We start from the raw sequence: 23,250 nt of genomic DNA on the forward strand, positions 1-23,250 counted from the left end.
AAAAGAAAGAAAAAGGAGTGAATTCACCAAGCAAAATACAGCACATTTCTTTGTTCAGCTGTACCTTCATGTGTCCGCACAGCACAGGTTCCCCACCTCCAGCTCATGCATCTCAGGATTTTAGTCCATATGGGAAGTCTGTCATTCACTCTGCCACCCTGACACACACACACACACACACGCACGCACACACACACGCTCGCACCCCCCGCACACGCACACCGCGCTCTCGCTCCCCAACACGCACTGCCTGGAACCGCTCCGAGGATTTTAGAATTTCCTCTTGCTAGCAGATTCCTCCCTCCCCTCGCATCCACTCCACCCCGTTCTGTAATTAGGCTTAACAAGAGCAATTAACAAAACAAACTCCTCTCCGCCTGGTGGCCTGATAATTCTGATTGTCATAATGTATTAAGATGTGTAAGCCAGTTTAAAATAAAGGTAAATTACCACATTGCACAAGGGCCATTTTGCACCTATTTTTACTGCTTTTATCATAGGGACAATGAACATTCAGCCACGCCTTTAATCTAAAACAGAAAAAACAAAACTCATGTCTGAACAGCAGAACTCAAAATTGTCACTTTTGGACCAACAAGAGTACACTGGGTTTTTGCAGATTCCTCCTCCACAGCAAACTCCATAGAAGCATATTTTTCTTTTTGAAATTACCTAGTGACCCTAAAAATTCTAAGACGTAAAATCAAGTTTAAATGCCTCCTCTGGCTTTACAGGCATCCACGAGTCACTGGATTGTAATTGTTCCTTTTTCCCTGCCTGGTGTCTAATGGCATGATACAGGAGGCCAAAGCCTCAAAATTCTTCTGATGTTTTGTCTAGCCACTTTCAGTTCACTTTCCTTCAGCAATCAAATAGAAGGAAATTAGTGTCAGAATAATCAAAAAAACAACAACTGAGGACTAACTGATTTCAGGTGGTCAGCGGAGAAACTTTGATGTCCTTTGATTTCAGTGAGCTATGGGTTCAACCCACACAGAAAATTTACACGCAGCCTGAATTCAATTGGAAAACATAATCTAGTTCTTGTTCTGCTTATGCACTCTGGGAGCATGTAATTAAAACTGTCAACATAAAATTAGCAAACATATCAAAATTATAAGCGCACAGAAAATTCATGAGCAGACGAGAAGAGCAGAAAATGAAAACCAGTTTGGTACATGACATGGACTCAGGTTCCTATGAACTGAAAAAATATTCTGCTTCCTCAGATATGTATAACCTGATTCACAATACCATCTGCCAACTAACCACAAACAATTTAAATAAAAAAAAAAGAAAGAAAGAAAAAAAGAAAGGCTGGTGTTGCTAGCGTATTGCTAGTACCCTGCAGTTTCTGATAAGCTAGATATGTTTTCCTAAGTCAATGATTTCATCTCGGATGGGTGTCAACATTTGCACAAGAATAATTTTGGGGGTCAGAAAGACATCAGCAAATGAGATTTCAAAAGGTTTCATAAGAGCGCAGATTGCTCAAACACAGGGAAAGGAGGGTTTCAGCTTCCAGAAGTTCACTCTTCTGCTTCTTCATTCCTCCTTCCCTGAAGCTGAGTCAAAGTTCTGTAAAAACCTACAGTGATTTGCAAGACAACAGCATCACATAAAAAAGCCACACTTTGCCGTGAGACAAACGCTCCAAAATGGCAGTAACCAGAGACTATAATGGTGTACAATCAGGCACACTTTCCAATGGCAGGAGATGCCAGGTGTAGAAGCTCAGGTCTGTACTCCTGGCATACGATGCACCATCTTTTTTTTTTTTTCCCCACCAGATTTCTCCCTCTTTCAGTGTTTAGAAAGAAGAGTGCTGACTAAAAAAGCCATTTTTCCAGATTTATTTCTCCCTTCTTTCTCCTTGAAAGGCCCAGTGCCTCACTCTTACCACAGATTGTTCAAATGAAAGACAAACCAACTTTGTCCTGTATTTTTCCACTTTGCTCATCACAACAGCAGCACCTGAATGCCTCACAAATATCAAATAATGACTAATCTGATTTTCACAATACCTCCCCCATATGCTGATGAAGGTATTATTGCTGTTCTCATTTGCAGAAGGGGTATGGAGACACAATGACCTGAACATCAAAAGCGTACGTTAATTTTGGGATGCAGAGCTGCCGATATACTCGTATTACTTTCTATATTCAAAGCATTTCTCCTCTGTTTTGCAGAGGCACCCTGTTTCACATCAGGCACCCAGAAGATGTTAAAATTAATGACCACCTGTGAAAGGCTCTGCTAAGGTGAGTAGGCGTGAATCTTATTCAGAATCAGGGGCAGAAATAATACTTGGTTCCTCAGAGCAGAGGTCACCTGCCCTGAGAGGAGCAACACTCCTTTCTACCAGGGCTCACGCTGCAGTGAACGAGACAGGGGGAGAGGTGTCTTAAAGATAACATTTTATTACACCACCCCAATTCATCTCCCCTAGCAAGCTTGTCTGATGCTGGAATGAGGCAAGTAACCAGTAGAAAAAACAGTAATTAAATGAGTAATTAAAGACTGTATCACAACGCATATGAGGATCAAATCGGGGTTAGGCAAACAACCTAAACTCTACAGAACTTGAGTTTGCAATTTTAGTAATGTTCTTCAACAGTTTTTGTGCCAGTTTTTGAAACTGTGAATAGAAAAAGCAGAGATGCCCTGACCTGGCATCACACCAACACCCACATGGATCATCAGCAGAGCTGGGATATTCTGATCTGCTACAGGCAGACCTCTGCAGGGAAGCTAAGACCTGGCTCAGAGAAACCATACAGTTGTTTTTGGCACGGTCAGCACAAGCACTGGAAGGGACAGGACATTTCTGCTGGTGGGTTCCCCCAGGTGACATGCTGGAAGCAAAGCAATGACTGCTTTCAGGCATCTTGGTTTCATGCCAAGTTTGGTGTGGAGTTTGTTCCTCCTTCCCTCTCTTTCTGTCTCAGCCCATCTTCCAAACCTTGCCTCAGACTTGTGATCGGTCTCCTTGCCCAGCAAGTCCGCACCTTGTTCCTCCTAACCCCTCTTGTAGTTTCCCTTTCCAGTCACTCCCATTTTCCTCTCCCACACCCAAGCTCCTTGTGCCAGGTCTTCTCATCCAGCCAGTTTCAGTACCTCCAGGTTCCTCATCTCCACTGCAGTTCTTTCCCCTCCTGATCTAAGCAAACAGGGTGGACTCTTCATCCCCACGTGCCCCTTCCCGTTGACAAGCGGGCCTGGCCTCCACAGCCTGAAGAGCAGCATGGTGTGGTCAAGTCTCCAGGCATCTCCTGGTGCTCCTCGACAGGCACGTAGCGGTGAGCTCAGTTCACACTTTGAGCAGACGTGGTGTCAAGCCAACTGGAAGTCCTGTGACTATGTTAGTATGGCACTGAGCCCGAGCTAATAAGCCCTGGTGAGAAGCCGGATATATTAGCTTGGGCTTAGCACCGTGCTAATGCAGTCAGGCAGCTTTTGGATCAGAGCTGGCTTACATCCCACCCGCTTTTAACACCGAGCTTGCTCGTCCTCGTCTACAATAACCCATAAAGATAAATCCCTCGGTCTTGTACCAACCTTACTCTCAGTTTCCCTCCTCCCTGACACTGCTGATCTCCAGGCACAGTCTCTCCTCCTTCATAATCCCCACCAGGTTCAGCTCTTGTCCACAGGCTTTCAAAAACAGCTCCATTTGATGACTCTCTGGCCTCAGGACGCTTTGCAGTAAGTACACGCTGAACAAGCACTCTTCTGCTGTCTGTTCAGGTGCTCAGTTTTAGACCCAACAGCGTTTACTCATTGAAGCGAGCCACGATGGCCTCCTACACCTCCCTGGGGTGCTCCTCTGCTGGTCATCTAGGTTGGCTTCTACCTCAAAAGCAATTCTCCTGGGCATGGGAGTCCAAGATTGGGGACAGGACTGCTGTGTGTCCTGGTCTTGCTCTGACAGAGTCCCAGTGTAAGTGGGACTCACACATGGCAGATGCAGGAACCAGGAAGCGCTCCCAGCAGAAGGATGGTATTTGAGCATCCCTGGCAACAACGGCCACCACCCTCCCCTGCCACATACGCTGTCCTTCCCCTGGCCACTGAACCTGTCATTCAAACTTCTGCTCCAAAAGATGGGGGCTGTCATGGCAGAGATTACTTTTCAAAAGGAAAGTCATCACACTTTCAATGTTGGCAACACAATTTTTTCATAACCAAGCTCACGGAAGTGGCAGGTAAGGTTTTGGGGAAAAATGCAGCCTGAGGAAAGAAGAAACAACTGAGCCACACGTTTAGAATTTAGTAGGTTTACAAGCACCTAAAAGTGGGATCTCCTAATGCAAATGGTCTGTCTTAGCAACAGGTGATGCTACCAGCCCTGCTTATACTAGAGATTAGTTTCCTGAGATTAATTTTAGAGGGATGTTATTGAACATTCATTCTCCTTTATGAGATATGATGATAACACACAAATCACGTACAAAGCACGTGCACAGATTTAAACCTTATTTCCTTGGCTTGCTATTCCTCTTTAAGGGACCCAGGTCAATGCACTAGAATTGTATTAACTGTACAACATGGCAAATTTTGATAAAGACAGAGAGGATGCTCCTGTTCCAACAAGTTTACATAAAACGCTTCTTCTCATACACTAAATTCTAAAGGCCAATGGAGACAACAAAAATGCTAATGCTACTATTTTTCACCACTGTTAAGATTAAAAAACTAAACAAGTGACTATCTCATTGCAATAGTTTGCTGTAATAAAACCAGATCCTTAAGTGACTAATCTGGTCACCAAATAATACTAATAAATTATTATTTTTTTTTAATATTAATTTGCACCAGTCTGTCCTGGCACACCCCTTATCTAGAATGATCAGCACTACGTGCACACAAATCAGGCGACAGGGAGCGAGGGAAGCTTGCAATCAGACCTCATGTCTTCCCTTCCTCTCAGCCCCCAGTACAGGGCAGCCACTTCCTTTCTACAAACGCTTCGCTCAGATCTGTACACAAGACAGGCCACATCTTCCGGGGAGGCTCAAAGTCTTTGCAGACGCACAGTTGCCTTCAAAGCATCACTGGAAATCTGTGTGGGAAGACTCTAAAATATTAAAACCATCCTCTATACTTTTTTTCTTCTGAGCCAGTGACAAACCCCCTCTAAACTTATCTATCACTTCTCTGTTCGTTTTATTCTGGGCTGAAGAATAAACTTTCCGACTACTGAAAAAAGATGCATAAATACATATGCACAGGGCACACATACAAAGGAAAACAACAGAGAAAATCCATTCCATAAGGACAGTTCTCCTCCAGGACATTAGAATTATGCCTACGCTTTTCCTCTATTACCAAAAGCAGGCAACAGGGAGACTGGTGTGAAAATAGTGCACTTCAAAATGTAGCCTATCTGTCTTCCTAAATCCAAACCTTTGGGATCAACCCTCCATTACCATCCCGCCGGATTCTCTTCTCCCAAAGGTAACCGCTTGCCCTCTAGCAGATTCACAAGACATTTAAGCTATGGTCTTCAATCTTAAGAAATCCCCAGCTGAAAGTTTGCTCCGGCGCTCGTAACCACAGCCCAGCAGCGAGCAGGACGCGGCACTGCTCTTGCTCAGGCGGCCAGCCCCTGCTTGCTGACTGCAGACCAGAGACTGTCAGGTTTGCTCAGTTTCCCCATTTCCAACCTGAGAGCGACCCTGTGCAGCGGGATGACTTTCAGAGACACATCCTTTGTACCCTCTCCTTGCTGCCAGATGTCCTCTGCTCAGGGCTTTCGTTCTGTATTGCGCAATAGCTTAACAATTTCGGTAAAATTCACAGACTACTCCTACCACTGCTGGAAAGAAAAGTATGTATTATTCTTAAAGAAGGTGGAGAGCCCAAAAGATCTGATCACAGTTAAATCCACAGAATTTCTCTCATTTCACATTTCTTTCTGACTGTCAAAGCCAGGTTTTCCCCAGTCCTATGTATAGGTTACTGGACCCCTCTGAAATATGGTCAAGCTGACAAGCTGTGGGGCAGTACGATGGAGACGCTATTTCCCTGAAATACCTGGCACCCTTGCAGTGTGCTAGGACACCAGAAGAGCGTAAATTATTACAACTCACTGCGCAGAGATAAAAGTGCCCAAACGGACCTTCGAAGGCTCCTGATCAGTTTCTGAGGGTGGATGCTGCAACCCCACAGGTAACAGTGAGGGTGGGTAAACTGATTTATGTCTAGCGAGGATCTGAAGAAAAGCAGATACCAAAAATTCAGTGTGTGCACTGGTAACTGAAACAGAGAAGACGCATGGAAATATTTTTTCAGGTTAATTTACATAAAAAATAGATTTGACTTTTGTACAGTAGACATGATTTTTGCAAATCACCGTGTTGAAGAAATCTAAACAAAATCCATCTGAATGCTGATAAACATGTAAAAGTGTTTAAGGGACACAATATGTTAAAAAAAAAAGTCAACAATAATGGTTAGTCCATGCTTCCAATTATATTCTTTCTTCAATTAGTCTTGAAGAAACTAACACCTCTATTAATCATTTCAATTAACTCCACGCACCACATGACATCCGCACCAGCAGCCCATATGTTGCGTTCCAATCACCCAAATATTAAAGCCTTTTTAATTGATTGATCTAAAGAACATTCAACAGGCTCAAGGTGGCAGCCAGCCAGGAAATCCCAAAAGAAGATGACAAAAAGGTGGGGGTGCTAAACCAGCTTCCCAATTTGTTTTTCCTCTTCCTCCAGGGTTCACTAAGTTAATCCAATCACAGCCCATAAAGCCCCTTTTTAATAAAATAAATAAATAGATAAGAGAACACACATGTTGGCTTTCCCCCAGAGAAGCCCCCTCCGCTCAAGCCGGAGAGCCATCCTGTTAAGAAAGTGCCGCATACGAGGGTGCATTTTTTATCCGGCAGAAATATTTAGCTTGGCCGCCGGCCAGGGAATGCTGAAAGAATAGACTGAATTAGGGGATTTACCTTCCACGTGTTTGGCACGCGTCATTAGAGGCTCTGAAGAGCTTGACTCTTTCGCTCTCTCACTCTCTGTTTTTTCTCCACTCCCCCCACCCCCCACCAGAGCTTTGATGCAGAGAATAAAGTATGAGCTATAAGAGCAGTTGATGTGTTGCCTTCCTAAGTGTTGGCATGGTGGCTTTTGTTCTGTCGAAGAAAACTGATGCCCAGTTTCTGAAGGTAAATTAATTATTATTTTTTCCTTTTTATTCCAGTCAGGTATGGGGTGGTATGTTTCAAAGGCATTCACTTTAAAGCAGAAAAAAAGCATGCTATTTTTCTTTCTCTCTTTTCCTTAGGAAGAAAGAAAAAAACTTTTTGAAGTTTTCTGTAGACAGATTTAAACTTGGAGAAAGTGGCTTAAAAGTAAATTCCTTAAGTGAAACTCCAACCACAGAGTATTTTAGGAGCTCGTTTGAAAGGTTAGTTTTGTAACAATAACCCACGAATTGCTCTGTCATTCGACTTTTATACGCTGTCATGTGGACTTATGTTATTCTAAAAAACACTTCTTTACATAAGTACTTTGGTCCTGCAAATACCTCTTAAGATCTATAACCAGAACTCATTATTCAGGACGGTTGGATCTCTACCTCACGTAACCCACACACCTTCCCAGAGTTTCTAATTTGTGAAGGGAAAGACAACTTTGTAAGTCATCCTCTGCCCCCCCACCCCTTAACTTACAGAGAGGGGGAAAAAACCCCACAGTTTCCAGCTGAATAAAAGCACGGGGGCCCTTAAACCAACAGTAAATGCAAACGTTTGTGTCTGGCACACATGCCAAATCCCTTTACAAGGGAGAACAACTCCCAGTGCCACCAGCACCCATCCACTGAACTGGCGTGAGTGCCAGAGAGAGCCCTGCTGCAGCTGCCTCTGCTGTGCCCTCTCATCACAGTGTCAGATAAATACAGGCCCTATTCACACAGGGGTTTTTATCATTATTGATTCAGGCAAATCAGTTGAGAAGCTATTTGTTGACACGCTCACTCAAAGCAAGGTTCAAGCAGAGTTTCTGAACTGGTGCTGGCTGTATCTTTATCCCGTCTTCGCTGGCAAATAAATCTGGGTCTGACACGGGTTCAGCTAAACTCATGTCACCAGATGACAGCACGTGATTTTTCATCTCTCTTTCAGTGAAACTAGTTCATTGTGCCTTGCATACCAGGAGATCCCGGGGACTACAGAAAAATGATGCATACCGGCCCCCAATTGAAAATACAAGTTATTAACTCCAACGTGGGAAGGGTGCTGAGGCCCGTCTCCTCGCTGAACGTAAAACACCTCAGCTGTAGGGACCTCCTCATAACTGAAGGGCAGGCCCATAGTTTATCACTTCTTAAATAAATCATTCATAATTCATAGCCAGGTTGAAAACCACACAAATAATGAGCTCTCAATATTACTCAGCGGAAAGTGAGAACTGGAGTTTTCCACCCAAACCTGTAAAGGCTGACAAGCTCAGACATGTTTTTTTGAGCTCCTTCCTGGACCACGTTCTTAATTCAATTTAGAGAAAGCCAGGCAGCCACTTCCCCCCCTGTCTTTTAAGTGAAGATGTTAACATCCGTGCTAATAATACAAACTACCCCTTCTTTTACCAAAGGCTTCAGCAATTGCAGAGGCTTTCTTTTCATCACAAGGAAAAAAAAAAACTCCAAAAATAAAAGCTGCCTGGTTCTGCTGCTAAGAGGGCAGCTTTGGCTCTATACACTGCTCGGGTGCCAGCCGGTGGCTGCATGGGGCTTTATGTTTCCCGTAGAGCATCTCTGCTGCTAATTGAATCTCCAAACGATTGGGCATGCAGCACTTGACTACTGCTGCCACAGCTAATTCCCCACCGGGTTGTTTCCACTTTATCAGAAAATGGAGTAAGTGTTCTGGACTGACAGGCCCAAATGGGATAACTCCTCTGGAAGAGTGAAGGTTTAACAGGAAAATAATTGCGAATGAAGGTGTGGGTTCCACGGCAACAAAGGGCCACGGGGCAGCACATGCTTTTTCCACACAAACCTGTAAGTGAAGGCGCTGGGTGCACAGGGCTGCCGTCCTGGAAAATGCACAAAAGCTGCATTCTGGGAATCTCTGGCCTCCCCCATGGACAGGAATATCCCTGTGTCCGCGCCTGGGAACTGCCTGCGCGCTCTGCCCCTTGGGTCTCTGACAGTACCCGTTCGGTGGCAGATTGATGGAGGTATTTGTCCTAATTCCAACAAACTTGTTGTTTCTGCTACACTTACCGTATCTACAGATTAAAAATATGACCCTTATAAATGAAATAAAAGAGGTCTCTTCCCCCCCCACCCCCATCTCCTTCCTCTGTTTTTAATTAAAACCACGAACCAACACATGTATCCATCCTTTTTTTCTGTAATAGTTTGGGATTCCACGCTCAAATACGATACAGATAAAACGAACCTTTCTGCGTTAGCGATTCGCAATGCGGTAAATTCTCCTTTCCAAACCTGCCGTCTTCATTAAAATCTTATTTGCTTGGTAATCTCCTTTGATCGCTAAAGTTATAAGAAGCCCCCTCCTCTTCTTTTGATACTATCAGTGTAGCTTTTGACCAGAGAGCGTGATGAATTAAATGTATGACAGATATGACAGGTGAGGAGTGCTTGGAGAGGGCTTAAACAGCAGGGATAAGACAAAGCCCCCATTTAAGAACAAAACCCCTACCCGATGGCTAGCCCGTTAATGACCAACCACTCTATTTGTCCTGGTGGATGAGGAGCAAGCTGATACTACAGACAAAGCTTTGTTAGCCACGGGGCTGTTCTTCAATCAGGCCACACAACCAACTAATTGAAATGCCCAGTTTTCCCCCCTCAGGATTTGATATACAAGCTAGGGGTTTGGTAGGTATACTCTTCTCTTTTTTTTTTTTTTCTTTCCCCCCTTTTTTTTCCCCTCCCTATAATGTATTAATTCAGCCACCACAAGTTTACAGCTGGACTAAGTGGAATTACAGCATATAAACCTGAAAATCTATCTGCAGGGATCCAGCTAAGCCCTGGAGAGAGACAAGTCCAGCAATACAAATCCAAGGAATTTTGGAAGTCAATCCATTAGGATTACTAGGCCTTTGATTTTGGAAGTCGCAGGCTCAAAATATGGAAGCGATGAACTCTCAATCTTCCTTCATTTTAGCCTCTTTTCAGAGGACTTATTGACCCCATTTTTTTCTATTAAAACACAGTGGTAAATCTAGTCAGAATTATATTGTTTTTCAATATTTGCAATGAAGGAAGACAGGAAAATATCTGCTTTCCCGAACTCATGGTTAACATGCCCTTTAAAATTTCATCTGTATTTTCTACATATTTAGAGTTGGCACAAGCAAACTCGTCACCCTTCTCATCAGCTAAAGACAGCTCTCCCCCTCTTTAAAATTTCATGTTAATTTTCAGCACGCTATGCTGTAACTAAATGCGGAGTTTCAGGCCCCAGTTATTTAAACTACAGGCTGCCTCCCCGAGGTGAAGAAATCTGTGCCCCCCTGCAGACCAGGATTATTTTCAATGGGCAGCCTCCTACTTCAGCCTACCAATCTGGGGTTAGCAGAAGGCCAGCAGCTTCCTGACGCAGGTGCCGAAGTGATATTCATTGTTAAAACCCAAATGTTAAAGAAAAGAAAAATTAGATTGTAGGGATGCAGCAACGAATCTGACTTCATCTTTGCCCCGGGTATAATGGAAAACACTAACTGAAGCAAGACGAGTCTTAATTCAATTTTTATCTCTTTGTTCCTTCCTGTCCTGCCCTCGCAGGGTGCAGTAGCTGAATCACAGGTGCTGGTATCAGGAAACCTGGGTTCTGTTCTTAGCTTTGCCACAGGCTTCTTACGTGGCTTCTGGCATGCCTTGTATCGGCTCCGTGCCTCAGTTTCCTTATATAAAAATGCAAATATTCCTACCTATTTCAGAAAGAGTGTGGTCTAGTGGTTTAAACCACAGCATCAAGACATCCGAATTCTCGAACTGCATACGGTATCAATTTCTGCTGTGGCTTTGAAGCAACTATCCTCACCTACCCAAGGGGTCAGCTTCCCCTGGAAAATGTTGACTGGCCAAAACCCAGGCAGAAGATGGGTGCTGCTTTTCAAGTGAATGGTATTTCTGGCTGGATGAAAGAAAGCTCAGCCTCACCTTGCAGTGAGATCACTCACCTGGAGCACAAGAGAATAGATGGTCCAAGCTATGGCCGGCAAAGCTTTTGGGAGCTGCTCTCGGCAGCAAGCCATGGCGACCACCTCCCTGAGCGCTTGTCCCCAGGCCACCCAGCAGAGCTGGCCTGACTCTGGCCCAGCCGTTATGGTCTGGATTCAGCATGTGGAGGCGTAAGGCTAAAGTCCCAAATCTTCACCAAGTGGGACAAAGGGCTGAAAGGATAACTTTCCCTTCCCCAGGGAGCACACTGTAATTTCTGGCCACTTCGCAGCAGACCAGTCGGTCTCTCACGCTCTCTCCTCCTCCACTTTTCCTCCGTGAAAAAATTCTCCAAAGTTTTGAGTCCGTTCCACTCAGAATAAGTAGCAATTTGAAAACTTTCACAAGGCAGAAAAAGCATTTCCTGCCTGGCTCTATCTCATGGCTCTCTGGCTCGCCGGACACTTGCAAAGGTTAATTAAATAATACTTAGATATTCATAATATGCAAAGTCCCAGACAAGTGATAAGTGTTAATGTTATAAAGCATAGAAGGGTCATTCAGAAAGAATAACCTTACAGAAATCTAGAGGAAAATACTGTTAACCTCACAGAAATACACGTTTCTACACTATGGACTCCAACAAAGCTAGGCAAAGTCGTTAGCAGTATTATCACTTTAGGAAAAGATGATAGGGACTCAGATCAATAAATTAAGAGGCAAAAAACCCCAAAAAACATTAATCTAGAGTATTTTGGTTTTGAACGTGCGGATCTGAATAGAAGCTGTGGCTTTTTAGACAGCTTTCCAATCTCCCTATTAGATATAATGTTATAGTCTTATTACACATGTTGCCTACTAGATGCGCTCTGACTTTTATAGATGTCAACCCCATTTCTTAATTCAAGACATTTGTCTCTTGTGATCTCTGCGCCTCTGGGTTAGAGTTCCAGCCAAAGAGGTGAGCCAGCTCGTATCTGCAACACAGCCATAAAATCCTCCGGCGCTACATCCCCGAAAGCTGCTGCCCCTGCCCTGCGAAAAGGCCTGGATTTTGTCTGTCTGCAGCTCAGCACCCAAAAAGGACATTTTGCAGAAGGGCTCGGTGGACATCCAGGAAAACTGCTTTCAGGACCTTATCTGAAGGACAATACTTAACTTTCACCACCTGGGCCTGGCCCCTGAAAGGAAACAGTCACACTCAATTATTGTCTTTTTCTAGACAATTACTATTTAATCAAACCTCCAGCTGATATTAACTGGTGGAAAAAAGGCTATTTTTAGTCAGGACAGTGATTCCCCCTCACTCCTTTCATCTATGAGTAATGTATTTCCTTTTGCTCTCAGTACCACAAACCAGTCCACACCAGATGCTCAGTATTAGGTAAAATTAAAAATGTGGGCATCATACCCTTTGAAAGATGCTTTGAACTCAAATTAATATACCTAAACCCGCTATTTAAATTAAAGATATCCTGTCTCTCTGCTGTGTAGTTTTCCCTTTTATCAGAAGGGGAATTTTAGTCCATTTAAAGGTTTTTTGGTTCAGCTCCACAGACCACACTTTGACTTAACAACACATTGTAATTTCCTTTTAGCCACAAGAATAAAGGAAATGTATAGAAGCAACACCATAATCTTGTCAAGCACCCTCTTTTGTTTCCCTGAACAAGCCTGTTCAAGAAAACGTGAAGCCTAAGATTTTTAAGATGTTTACATCATGGAATGCTTTTATTGAAAACAGACATATATATTTTTACGCATCTACTGATGTACCCACACACATAAAATATATGCCTACTAAATTCTTTTATGGACGAGAACACAGCAGTCTGCAACCTGTGGAGGTTTTGCAGAGTTCAACCCCCTTACCTCAGCATTTTACCTTTTCCAGACTTCTGCCCAGAATCCGTGTGGATGCTCGAGAAAGCCCCACCGACTCTCACACTCGGGGAAGTAAGAACCAGGGAGCCCCTGCACCCAGACCCACCTGTGAGCAGGGCTCTCTAACTGCTGTCAGCAGTAAAAATGTGGGAGCAACGTAAAATACCCTGATTTCTCTTGTATCCCTGCGTATATGCAAGAAACGGGATCCTGCACTACTCATGCCCTTTATTTGCATCTTTAATTCTTTTAAAACATAATGATTTAAATGCCACTGCTCTGCTTCTGGACAGCTACAGGACTCAGTGCAGTTTGCTGAACATACTCAGACTCTGCACTTCATAAGCAAACACCATCCAGTCTGTCCCCTCTTGATGTCCCCACTGACAGAGGCGTCAGAGCTGCCTCTTCCCTTTGGTGCCAAGCCATGGAGCTGCGAGTGCCACGGCAAGGAGGAGCTTGACCTAAATGAGTTTTAGATCTCAGGGAACCATGAAGCATTCCCCAGGACACACGGCAAACCCTGGGGACACCTATGCCTGTGTGGGATGATGCTGCCCTGGCAGACCCCAAGGTCTTGGCAGCTTCACCCCAGTGCCAGTAAGGCACCGGAGGGCAATCTGGCCCCTGGCTGTACATGGGGAGAGGGACCTGCCAGGAGAAAAGCCAACCCACCAGGCTGGAGAAACCGATGCTGAACCCACGGTACTGGCCAAGGGGAGGTGTTGGTCAGCAGCATCAAAGATGCCCAAGAAAACGTACGTTGGGACAAGGCAATGGGGCAAGTGAAGCATCTGGGAGTTCTCTCCACATGGGTTAGACAGTGATGGTAAGGCAGTTTATCCCCAAGAGCTTTCTCCTCGCTGGAGGTGTTGAGTTAACTGGCGGTGACCTCCCCCTGACCCACTGGCAGCATCTGCAAGCGGTGGGCGGCAGTGGCAGCCAGGAAGCACTTCTCCCAAACAGGGCCCTTTCAAAACACCCCTCCGAAAAGCAACGGCTGAGGTGACCCAGGAGTCAGCCCCCCAGCCCCGTCCAGAGTGGAGGACGTCTCCCTTCACCCTTCTGGGGTTTCATCCATCTTCATTTGCTTTTTCTTGCTGCCATTTCCTCTGACTTTTCAAACTCGGGACACTGGTAGCTATTATTCATTCTCTTGTTTCTTACCAGTCGCGCAGCAAAGAGCTGCAGCTTTCTATCAATAAATACCACATCAGTACTCATTCAGACATTATTTTAATCGCCAATTTATTTATTTTCTGCTCAGCTATCTCTGGAGCAAAAGCAGGTTTTACTGCGTTAACACAGTTTGGATTTCTAAGAGAGAAACATCTCAATTAAACATCACTCTGGGGAGCTGCCAAATAACGTGCTAATGAAAACTGTGAACAGGAATGAAAATATAACTGAGGTATGAAGAAAGTAGAGTGTCCAAACCATTTGAAGTTAAGCAAGCACGAGCAAACATCTTCACATCTTTTTGTCTATAAGAAGTGTGCAGAGGTGAAGCAGCAGGATGTGCCCCTTCCGCCACAGTCGGTGCTGTAAACACCAAGAGGCTCTCCAATTTCCAGCTATAACAAATCATTTCACTCTGGGTAATTCCAATCATTTTAGTCAGCAACTTGCAAAACTGCGTAACTTGTACTCAGTTGACATCAATTTGAGTAATCTTGTTCCCACGTCTGGTTAAGAGGAGACTGATAATGCTGTATTTTGGCCTCACAGTGGGGAGGGAGAAAGCTAGCCCTTCTCTTCCTTTCCACATCTGGGTGGTTCAGGAGGGACGGTGGAGAAAAGGAGGTGCTGGGGTTGGGGGGGGAGTGGGAGAGAATTGGGGGAGACACAGAAGAGCAAGCAGAAGTGCTGGTAGCAGATTTGGGTGCGGGACCACATTCTCCATTCTAACAACACACCCCAAAACTCTCATACTTGAACCCTCCTCCCCAAACGTGAGAAGGCAGGCTGTCCAGCTTGCCTTAGTGGACACCCATGGTGGGGAAGGCATACAAACGCGCAGCCAGTGACAAGAATCTCTCAGCTCAATTGAAAAGAGAGAAAGAGCCAGAGATCTTACGTAAGAAGAAGAGATTGAATGACTTCGCCAAGGTTTCACTGAAAGCAGACTGCGGGGACAGGAGCTGAACCCACACGTCTTGAATCACAGCCCATCGTCTCAGTCACAAGACACTCCTTCCCCTTGTACGTTTTGCACTACCTAGGGTAATCAAGAAGAAGACTGCTTGGCCCTTCTAAATCACGAATTGGATATTAAACCTATACATCACCTAGAAAATTCAGGAGACTTGACGGAGGGCAATGGGTTCCAAAGAAATGACAAATCTCTCTCTTGCTTCGGAAGGAGGGCGTCACTTCCTATGCTGGTCACCCGTGTTGAATAAAGATCAATTTAGATGGCAATAGGTTAGAAAACTGAGAGCTTTTCTTAGAAAAGATGCAAAAGGGCACATCCGCGTGATGCAGCACGCTCTGCTGTGAAGCCAATGGAGCCAGACCCAAGCCTGCTGACTGTGGAACAGTGTAGTGTTGTGAGGGGCATCAAGAGAGCAATACATTAGCACCTAAGTTAATAAGCCTCACTGCTCAGGAAGGCACACAATTTTAAGTCCATGGACATACCTACACTGTTTCTAAGGCTACCTCAATCACTGCTAATGCTCTGGAAGGCCACTGAACCTTGTGCCATTACGCAACACAAGCATGCACTTTCTTGCTTTCTAGCCTTGCCAAGGTTGGGAAGGGATATGGCTGTATTCTATAGATATGTCATGGGGTGAACAGCAAGGAGCTGTTTCTTGAGCGATTTCAGCTGAAGATTTTCACACAAGAACAAAACTGACCTGAACTCACGCCAGAAGTTCTTTAGTCTGAGAGGGGCTCTTTCATCACAGTGGTGGGGCAAAAAATCCCAACCTTGGTAAGACAGCCTTTGTTCATTAGTACAACAATTTTTTTTATGAAGTTGTCTGTCCCATCAGGAGACTGGGCAGAAGGACTGGACTCCACGAGGAAAACCTCCTCTAGACTCGTCTTTTCTAGGAAATCTTCCAAGATATTTCTGAGAAATATCACAGTGGTCTAGACATTCAGATACTTCCAGAAGAATGAACAAGTAAAGCATTATGCATGCATTTTTCAGAGCAGACCATACATAAAACAACAAAACCATTTTCTACCTTTGAAGAAAATTCTAGCTGACTGAGCAGTATGTATGCATGTGCATGCCCATGAACACACACTACTTCCAATATCAAGACCATCTTCAAGCTATTTCTCACTCTTACAATGCATATATTTTATGTAAAACAGATGCAGATCTTTGGGGTAGGCTTCGTCATTTAGTCTTATATTGTGAACATCCCTTTTAATTAAAACGGAAAATACAAGTTGCCTCGTCCATTTCCAAGCCTGAAGCCTACTAGCACAAGCAGCCATCTGCAGATCCAGCTGGAACCCTTTCAGCATCCCACAGTAAGCCTGCTGGTTGAATTCAGGATCTTCAGACATGTATAAATCAGTGCTGCTCCACTGAGCTGTGCCCCTTTACACCACCCGTGAAGGCAGTAGCGATGCACGTGGCCCAAGGTCCTTAAACTAGTCCTGAAACCCCATCGCAGGCTGTTACACTGGGACTAGTTAATACCTGCACAGCTGACGAGAATGACACCCTTGGCGTCATCAGCTTTTAAAGTCACTGCTGTGTGCTGTGCCCAGTGGGATGAAGAACCACTAAGTAAGAAAAGTAGCAAACACTGCAAATGGAGATTATCAAACTGCTCTAGAAGTGAACTGGGGGGGGGGGAACAACCAAACAAACACTGAATGATCCTTAATGCAAAATAATTCAGATCTTTCTAATTAAAATATATTTTTTGAAAAAGTCTTCCCCTTTTCTTCCCGTACCCAAATGAAGACGGAAGCAAACACTTCCTCTCCTGATGATGGAAGTGATACCAAATATTATGTTAGTATTAAGTGAACTTCCTCCCATCCATTTCCGTTGAGTTAGTGTCCTCTGACTCGAACGCGATTAATAAAAGCAAAGCGGGCTGTTCAGTTCTGACAAACTAAAGTCTTGCCAGTCTATAGACACAATCGCTTCAGGCTCCCCCTATGGTTGATCAGATAGGGTGCCTTTTGAATGGACTCAAAGAAACACATTTTCACACCTGTCAGGCCTAGATTAATATCCCTGCTAATTACACTTTAGGAATGGCCAATTAGTTCTAGTTATAGAAGCTTGCATGGGTAAGGGGGAGAAGCAGCCTGTTATCACTATCAGGACTCATTGTTCCCCTGAATAGATGTGTCCCCCAAACCTGGTGTGCCCCCGCGGTGTGACTGGGAGCCCTGCTGCACCCCACTGCCACCACACCTTTATCCTAGCCCCCAACCCACCTTAATGACGATGGAGATGGCCATGATCATAAAAGGAAAAGAAACTAGCCCTACACTGAGATTACAAAGCCTAACCCCCATTTTCAAGACAGAAGTGGTTTGCTGAAATTTCCTAATTACCCCAATTTATTTTTTGTCTAAGAAAAAAATTTCCTTTTTTGCTCTAAAGGGATAGCACTTTGTTTGCAATAAAACACTCGCTCCTGGAAGGGGAGAAAAAAAAAAAAAAAGCCCAATAATGTTGCTGAATTTGCAAAAGGGGGATAAGTAAAGTTCTGGCCTTGAAGCAGGAGCCTGAAGAGTGACAACCGCAGCGCCAACACCACTGGTGGGACACTGGAAAACAAGTCAGGGACCAAGGGTTAGTCCAGCCATTCGAACGTGACAGGAAGGCTAGTTAATAAACACCAGCTAACCCCTTCAATTACAGCAATAAATTGTTCAATTGGTTAAATGTCCACAGGTTCTGCCCCAAACACCGCTGGGAACTGTTTAATTAGCAAACTCTTGCATCACTGGACAAACAGATCTTGGCGAGCGAGGGGCGCTGGTGCCCCGTGCAGCTCCTCGCCTGCTGCCCCACCACCCACCCCACAACGCTTCAACGGCTCTGGAGATTATTCATTGCTGCCTATTTAAAAAAAAAAAAAAAAAAAAAGAATAAAAAAAAATAAAACCACACACCAAAAGAGAACAAACCAGAATTAAGACCGTATGGACCAAACAGGGCTCAATCACTCATCAGTTTTCTGTATTTCGATAAAATGCCCCACAAATTTACAGCTTCTCACCTGCCACGAGATTAGATAGCCCCACACAGGATTGGGGTTCTGCTGTAAGAGAGATGCTGAGCACCTGGAAACCGCACAAAATACAGCTGCAGACCACAGACTACAAGTCAGCGGGCACATTTCTTGAAAATCTTAGACACATTGAATGTGGCATTCTCTCACTAAGAGTTAAGAACATTGGAAGCCTCGTAAAATGACTAATCATTGAGATCACTGCTGGCCACAAAGGGTATTTAGAGAATACCCATGAGGCGTATGCCACTGTAACATTAAAAAATTCTCATACCAAAGAAAAGTTTTTTGTGTTTTACCAAAAAAAAAAGTTCTTTTTGGTGAATAAAGCAACAGTTTAAGTTGATCACCAAGAATCAATTCAGAGTTAAAGACTCACCAAGTTGACTTCATTGGACCTTTGATCACTTTGATGAACCACTGATTCTACATACTCGGCTACTAACTGAAACCCACACACTGATGCAGGGGAAAAAACGCATTAAATTTTTATATTAATTAGATCCATTTACCAGGAACTTTACATCTGAAAAACAACCAGTCAAAGGAGATAAGTACTATTTGTTATGTTTACACATAATGAGGAGAAATTGCATTTCCCTGCTGAAGTTTTCTTAATGAACTTAAACCAGGGTAAATTTATCACAGTTGGGAGTAAAATACATAGTGTTTGCCTGTGGAAAGCTGTAAGTGATTGCTCCCTGTCTCTCTAGCAAAAGAAAGTATTTATTTGGAAAAGGGCTTTAGGCAGAAATGTTCATTTAGAACACATTTTTTTTTATAGCATTGAGGAAATCTAACATTTTGCACTTTTGCCTGAGAGGCTGAGCCTGGATCCTCAAAGGATTTCAAAGCACGGACAGGCAATTCAGTTTATTGGGAAAGGATGGGGTTGGACTATGTCTCATCCTCCACTTTGCAAAAATGCACAAATCGTGCTGTTGAACTGAACTCGGGATGCTTCTGGCTGAGCTTCCTGGCTCCTGGGAGTCCTCTCCTGACCACTGCCTTTTCCACCTGGAGAGCCTCAGCACCTAACTTAAGGTTGAAGATTCTTCCCCAGGTACCTACCATGAGGATCCAGGTCTGCTCTGGGAAACCTGTAGGTTGAGCAGTGTGTTACTGCCTCGCATTTATTTAAGGATATGAATGGTCTTATTTGAGTTAGCATGCTTATCTTGCAGAGCTAAGCAAAACAAACTCTTCAATTTGGATTTACAGGAAGACTTCTGTTGACTTCAGAAATCACTGGGTCAATTTTGTACAGGGTATTTTGAATGCAAATTTTAACCTTTATGTTGCCGGACCCAACAGAGGGGGGGGAGGGGAAGAAAGCTTAATGTTAAAGAAAATAGTTCTGTAAAGTCAGTGTCATTACAGCTGTGCACTCAAAGAGCTTACTGAATCCAGAGGTTCCAGAGGTTTAGTATCTGTGCCTCAGGAGTGGACAATTTACAACCACTTTTTTTTTTCTTTTTTTTTTTTTTTTCTTTTTTTTTTCTTTTTTTTTTTTTTTCAGTTTTGTAGTATTAAGCGAATTAACATCTCTGAAAAGTCTCAGGACAGGCTTTCAGTTGACATCGATTAGCATAGCCTCAGTGAATTAAATGGACTGAAGCCATTCAGGCCATTGAGAATCCACGGGAGCAGGGTGGGGAGAAACTGCAAATTAGGAAAAGAATAGAGAACACAATGCCAGCACTGATGTCCTGGCACACAGGCTTTTATTCTGGAGATAGTTTACAAGCAGTTCGTAACCTTTGGACTCCAGACAGTCTGTAGAACCAACACGGAGGAGGTTCAAGATTTGGTCTGAACTTTCCATCCAGCCCCGGCACTGTCAATATTTGGAAGGTGCACTGGAACTCATAAAGTCTCCATAAAATGGATGTTAGTAAAACAACACAAAACAAAAAAAACCCTGAAACTTGCATTCATAAAGTCATTTTAGACTTTATTACTTTAATCCGAAAAGCTATTTAGGAGATAAATATTTATAACTTTGCTATGCTTAAAAGAGGAATTTCCCAGCAAAATAGATAATGCATTTTTGTTTAACAAACATGGACTCCAAAGACAGCCTTTCATTCCAGATTCATAATTTCAGATTCACTTCAAAAATTTTGATTTATAATCCTAAACTTTCTGCAGTTAACCGAATAATTCACAGAAATGTTCCAAGTGTGATTTTTCTGCCTAAGGAAAAAGGGACCAGGGAATTCACAAAACAAAATCATCTGTGTTTCAAGCCTGTCAATATTTCATTGATCTATTTAAAATATCTTCACTTTTGTTTCACTCTCCATTATAAATCAATTCAGTTATCATATCAAACTATACTCATGCATGAATAAGTCTGTCAAGAAAAACTTATTTTAACAAAATAACTTCAGGCTACAAATTAAGGTTTTGTTCTTTGATAGACATTTAAAAAGACTAAATAAGAAAAGATTTATGGCTATGTATTTTATTTTGTGAATGAAAGACTTCTAAAATGATCATTACACACTCTAGAGGGTTTCATAACATGTTAACTAGAAAGTGACATTTACTATTAACTTAATTGACAGAGCCTTTGTGCAACCGAAGTCAGATGAAGCATACTGTTAATAAACAACACAAAAATAAAAGAGAAAGAGTTATCTTTTAATTCTCTCATAATTTTGTTCATCACATATTTAATGATCTAAGTCACAGGGAACTTCATTGAATTAAATGTACTTACATCAGTGCAACAGTAACCTAAATGAAGAGGGAGTTGAATGTCCAACAAGGTTTTAACAAAGAATTTTTATCTGGTCAATAAAAATGCCTTAAATGCATCAAATTCTAAACTTCTGTCTTGAACAGAAGCTTCTATTGTGAACAGCAGATACTATAGAGTTATAAATTCATTACTTTATTCAAAGCCAACAATCTCATTTGTTTGTAGAGGTAGGTCACTTAATTCATCAAGATGGGAAAAGTTAGTCTGAAAAAATGATCACAAAGAGACAATTTCTCGGGTACTTAAAAGATCTCCTACTACCCCCATGGTTAAAAAACTGAAATACCAACTTACTCTGTCCATAACTCTGAAAAAACAAAATACATTGGTTTTGCTCTAGATGTGCTTTTGAAACCTTCCATGCTGAGTCTTGGGTTTCTACCTGTAGGAATGAATAATTTGCTTGTGCTCAACAAAAGCCTGCTTTTCTTATTTCAAATGCATAGAAGGGATTTCTGTTTGCCATTTAAAAAAAAAAAAAAAAGAGAGAGAGAGACAATTACAACTCATCCAGAAGAAGTGTTTTTCTAACAGTTCAAGAACCGTTCAGATTAAAGATACTAACTCAACCCATTCATAACCCAAGATGATTAATCAAGCGGACCACGCAATGCTATCGCTGCAAGAACTGTGCTTGGGTGAGAGGTCTCTCTCATATATAAAAATGTAAATTTTTGCCTCGGCGAAAGTTCAGAAAACAAGATTGCTATCCCATATGCCTTATGACAAGCAATTTCCACAAAGTTTTCAAAGCCCCCAGCACATAAGCAAGATCCACAGAGTTTTGACTCACCTGATCTATTAGGTTTTTGCCTTGTACAGAAAGCTCAAAGTTTCAGCACTATCTTGCCCCTCCATTCACCGAACAGAGTTATCTCCACACAGTAACCTCCCACAGATCTCGCCTGTTCCTCTCCCCTTGCTCAAAGCCTGAAAGCAAAGTTACGCCAACTATCCTGGGAAGCTTTATACTGCATCGAGCACCTGTTCTGACAGCAGCCACTTAAAAAAGCAAAGGAACAGCTGAGTCGAGGTCAGCCACCCTACGAACTTCAGGACACGCTCTGGGACCCCACTACCCTCATCCCTCCCGTCTTTATTTGAAAATAGCAGCTCCAGTAAGGTGATGCCTGCCTTCCCTCCCCTGTTTGAGCAGGCAGTGAAAGCCCTCCTGCTGGTTTCTGCTCTTAAGAAGAAAGCCTTAGTCTCCTGTCTGCAGAAATAAGACAACTCATCCCACACCCACAGCGTTTGTTTAAGGAGCACAGGTTCAACAGAGCCCGTTAACCATTAGCCAGGACCCATTACGGATTGTATTGCACTCACCAGGCATACCTGTCAACGTATCCCTAAATGAATTTAACTTTAAGAAGAGCACTTGGGTCAGTCAGTCTTCTCTAAGCACCACCAACCAGCTGCCCCAACACAGAACATCTTGATGGACGCTGAGCCAGCTGTAGGCACAAGCCCCACGCTTGTAGAATGGTTGCCAAGTACCTCACTTACACAACTCAGTCGTGTATCACTGGTACCAAAAACTGCTCATAAGGAACTCACAGGCACTAAAAACTCACATTAGAGGTCTGCAGATTTAACAAACGTCCTGACAACAAGTCCACGCAAAAGAGGTTTAGTTTCCATACATTCTTCCAGGAGCAGCTCAACTCTAGAGGCTGAAAACAGTGGAAAGTTACCACACTTCTTCAAATCTTTTTTCCTAGAGTCTCACAAGTTACTCGTGCTGGTGAAAAAGCCACTTAGTGCTGCCATTATTTTGCGCTAACCTAAATCTTGACAAAAACTTTAGCTGTAATGATACTCAGTCACGTCATGTAAATTATTTTGTCAAGCCCAAAGCACAAGATTTATTATTATGGGCTTTTGTTACAAAACATCTCGAAGCCACAAGCAAAAGCACCGTGCACAGAAAGAAACCTCACCACCTCAAAGTGTTTGCAATCAGATAGAGAAGGCAGACACAAGGAGAGAGAAGGGAAGTGGCATTACCTTCACTTCACCAGACCGAGAGAGTATGTACGGAGGCTTAGAAAGACTAAGCCCCTTCTCCTGCAACTTTATAGACTGAGCATGGCAGCTATGCACATCACAGGGCTTTCTAGGCATGCCAGGAATCACCACTGCCAGGACTGAAGCACCAGGGATTGTCAGTCTCCAGCAATTTAGTCTAAAACAGACATAGGAACTCAACGCACAGCT

General features: G+C 43.4%; 1 protein-coding gene across 1 annotated transcript in view; it reads right to left on the bottom strand.

Moving 5' to 3' along the window:
- The window catches only part of PRDM1 (PR domain containing 1, with ZNF domain), a 54,752-nt gene extending 32,805 nt beyond the window's left edge, over nucleotides 1-21,947 (bottom strand). The window contains exon 1 of the mRNA XM_014964392.1: nucleotides 21,827-21,947. The gene's annotated coding sequence lies outside the window, so the exon portion shown is untranslated. The remainder of the gene's footprint in view (nucleotides 1-21,826) is intronic.
- Nucleotides 21,948-23,250: the final 1,303 nt, after the last annotated feature.

Source organism: Calidris pugnax, unplaced genomic scaffold (genome assembly GCF_001431845.1).
Source record: "Calidris pugnax isolate Ruff unplaced genomic scaffold, ASM143184v1 scaffold219, whole genome shotgun sequence".
Taxonomy (NCBI): domain Eukaryota; kingdom Metazoa; phylum Chordata; class Aves; order Charadriiformes; family Scolopacidae; genus Calidris; species Calidris pugnax.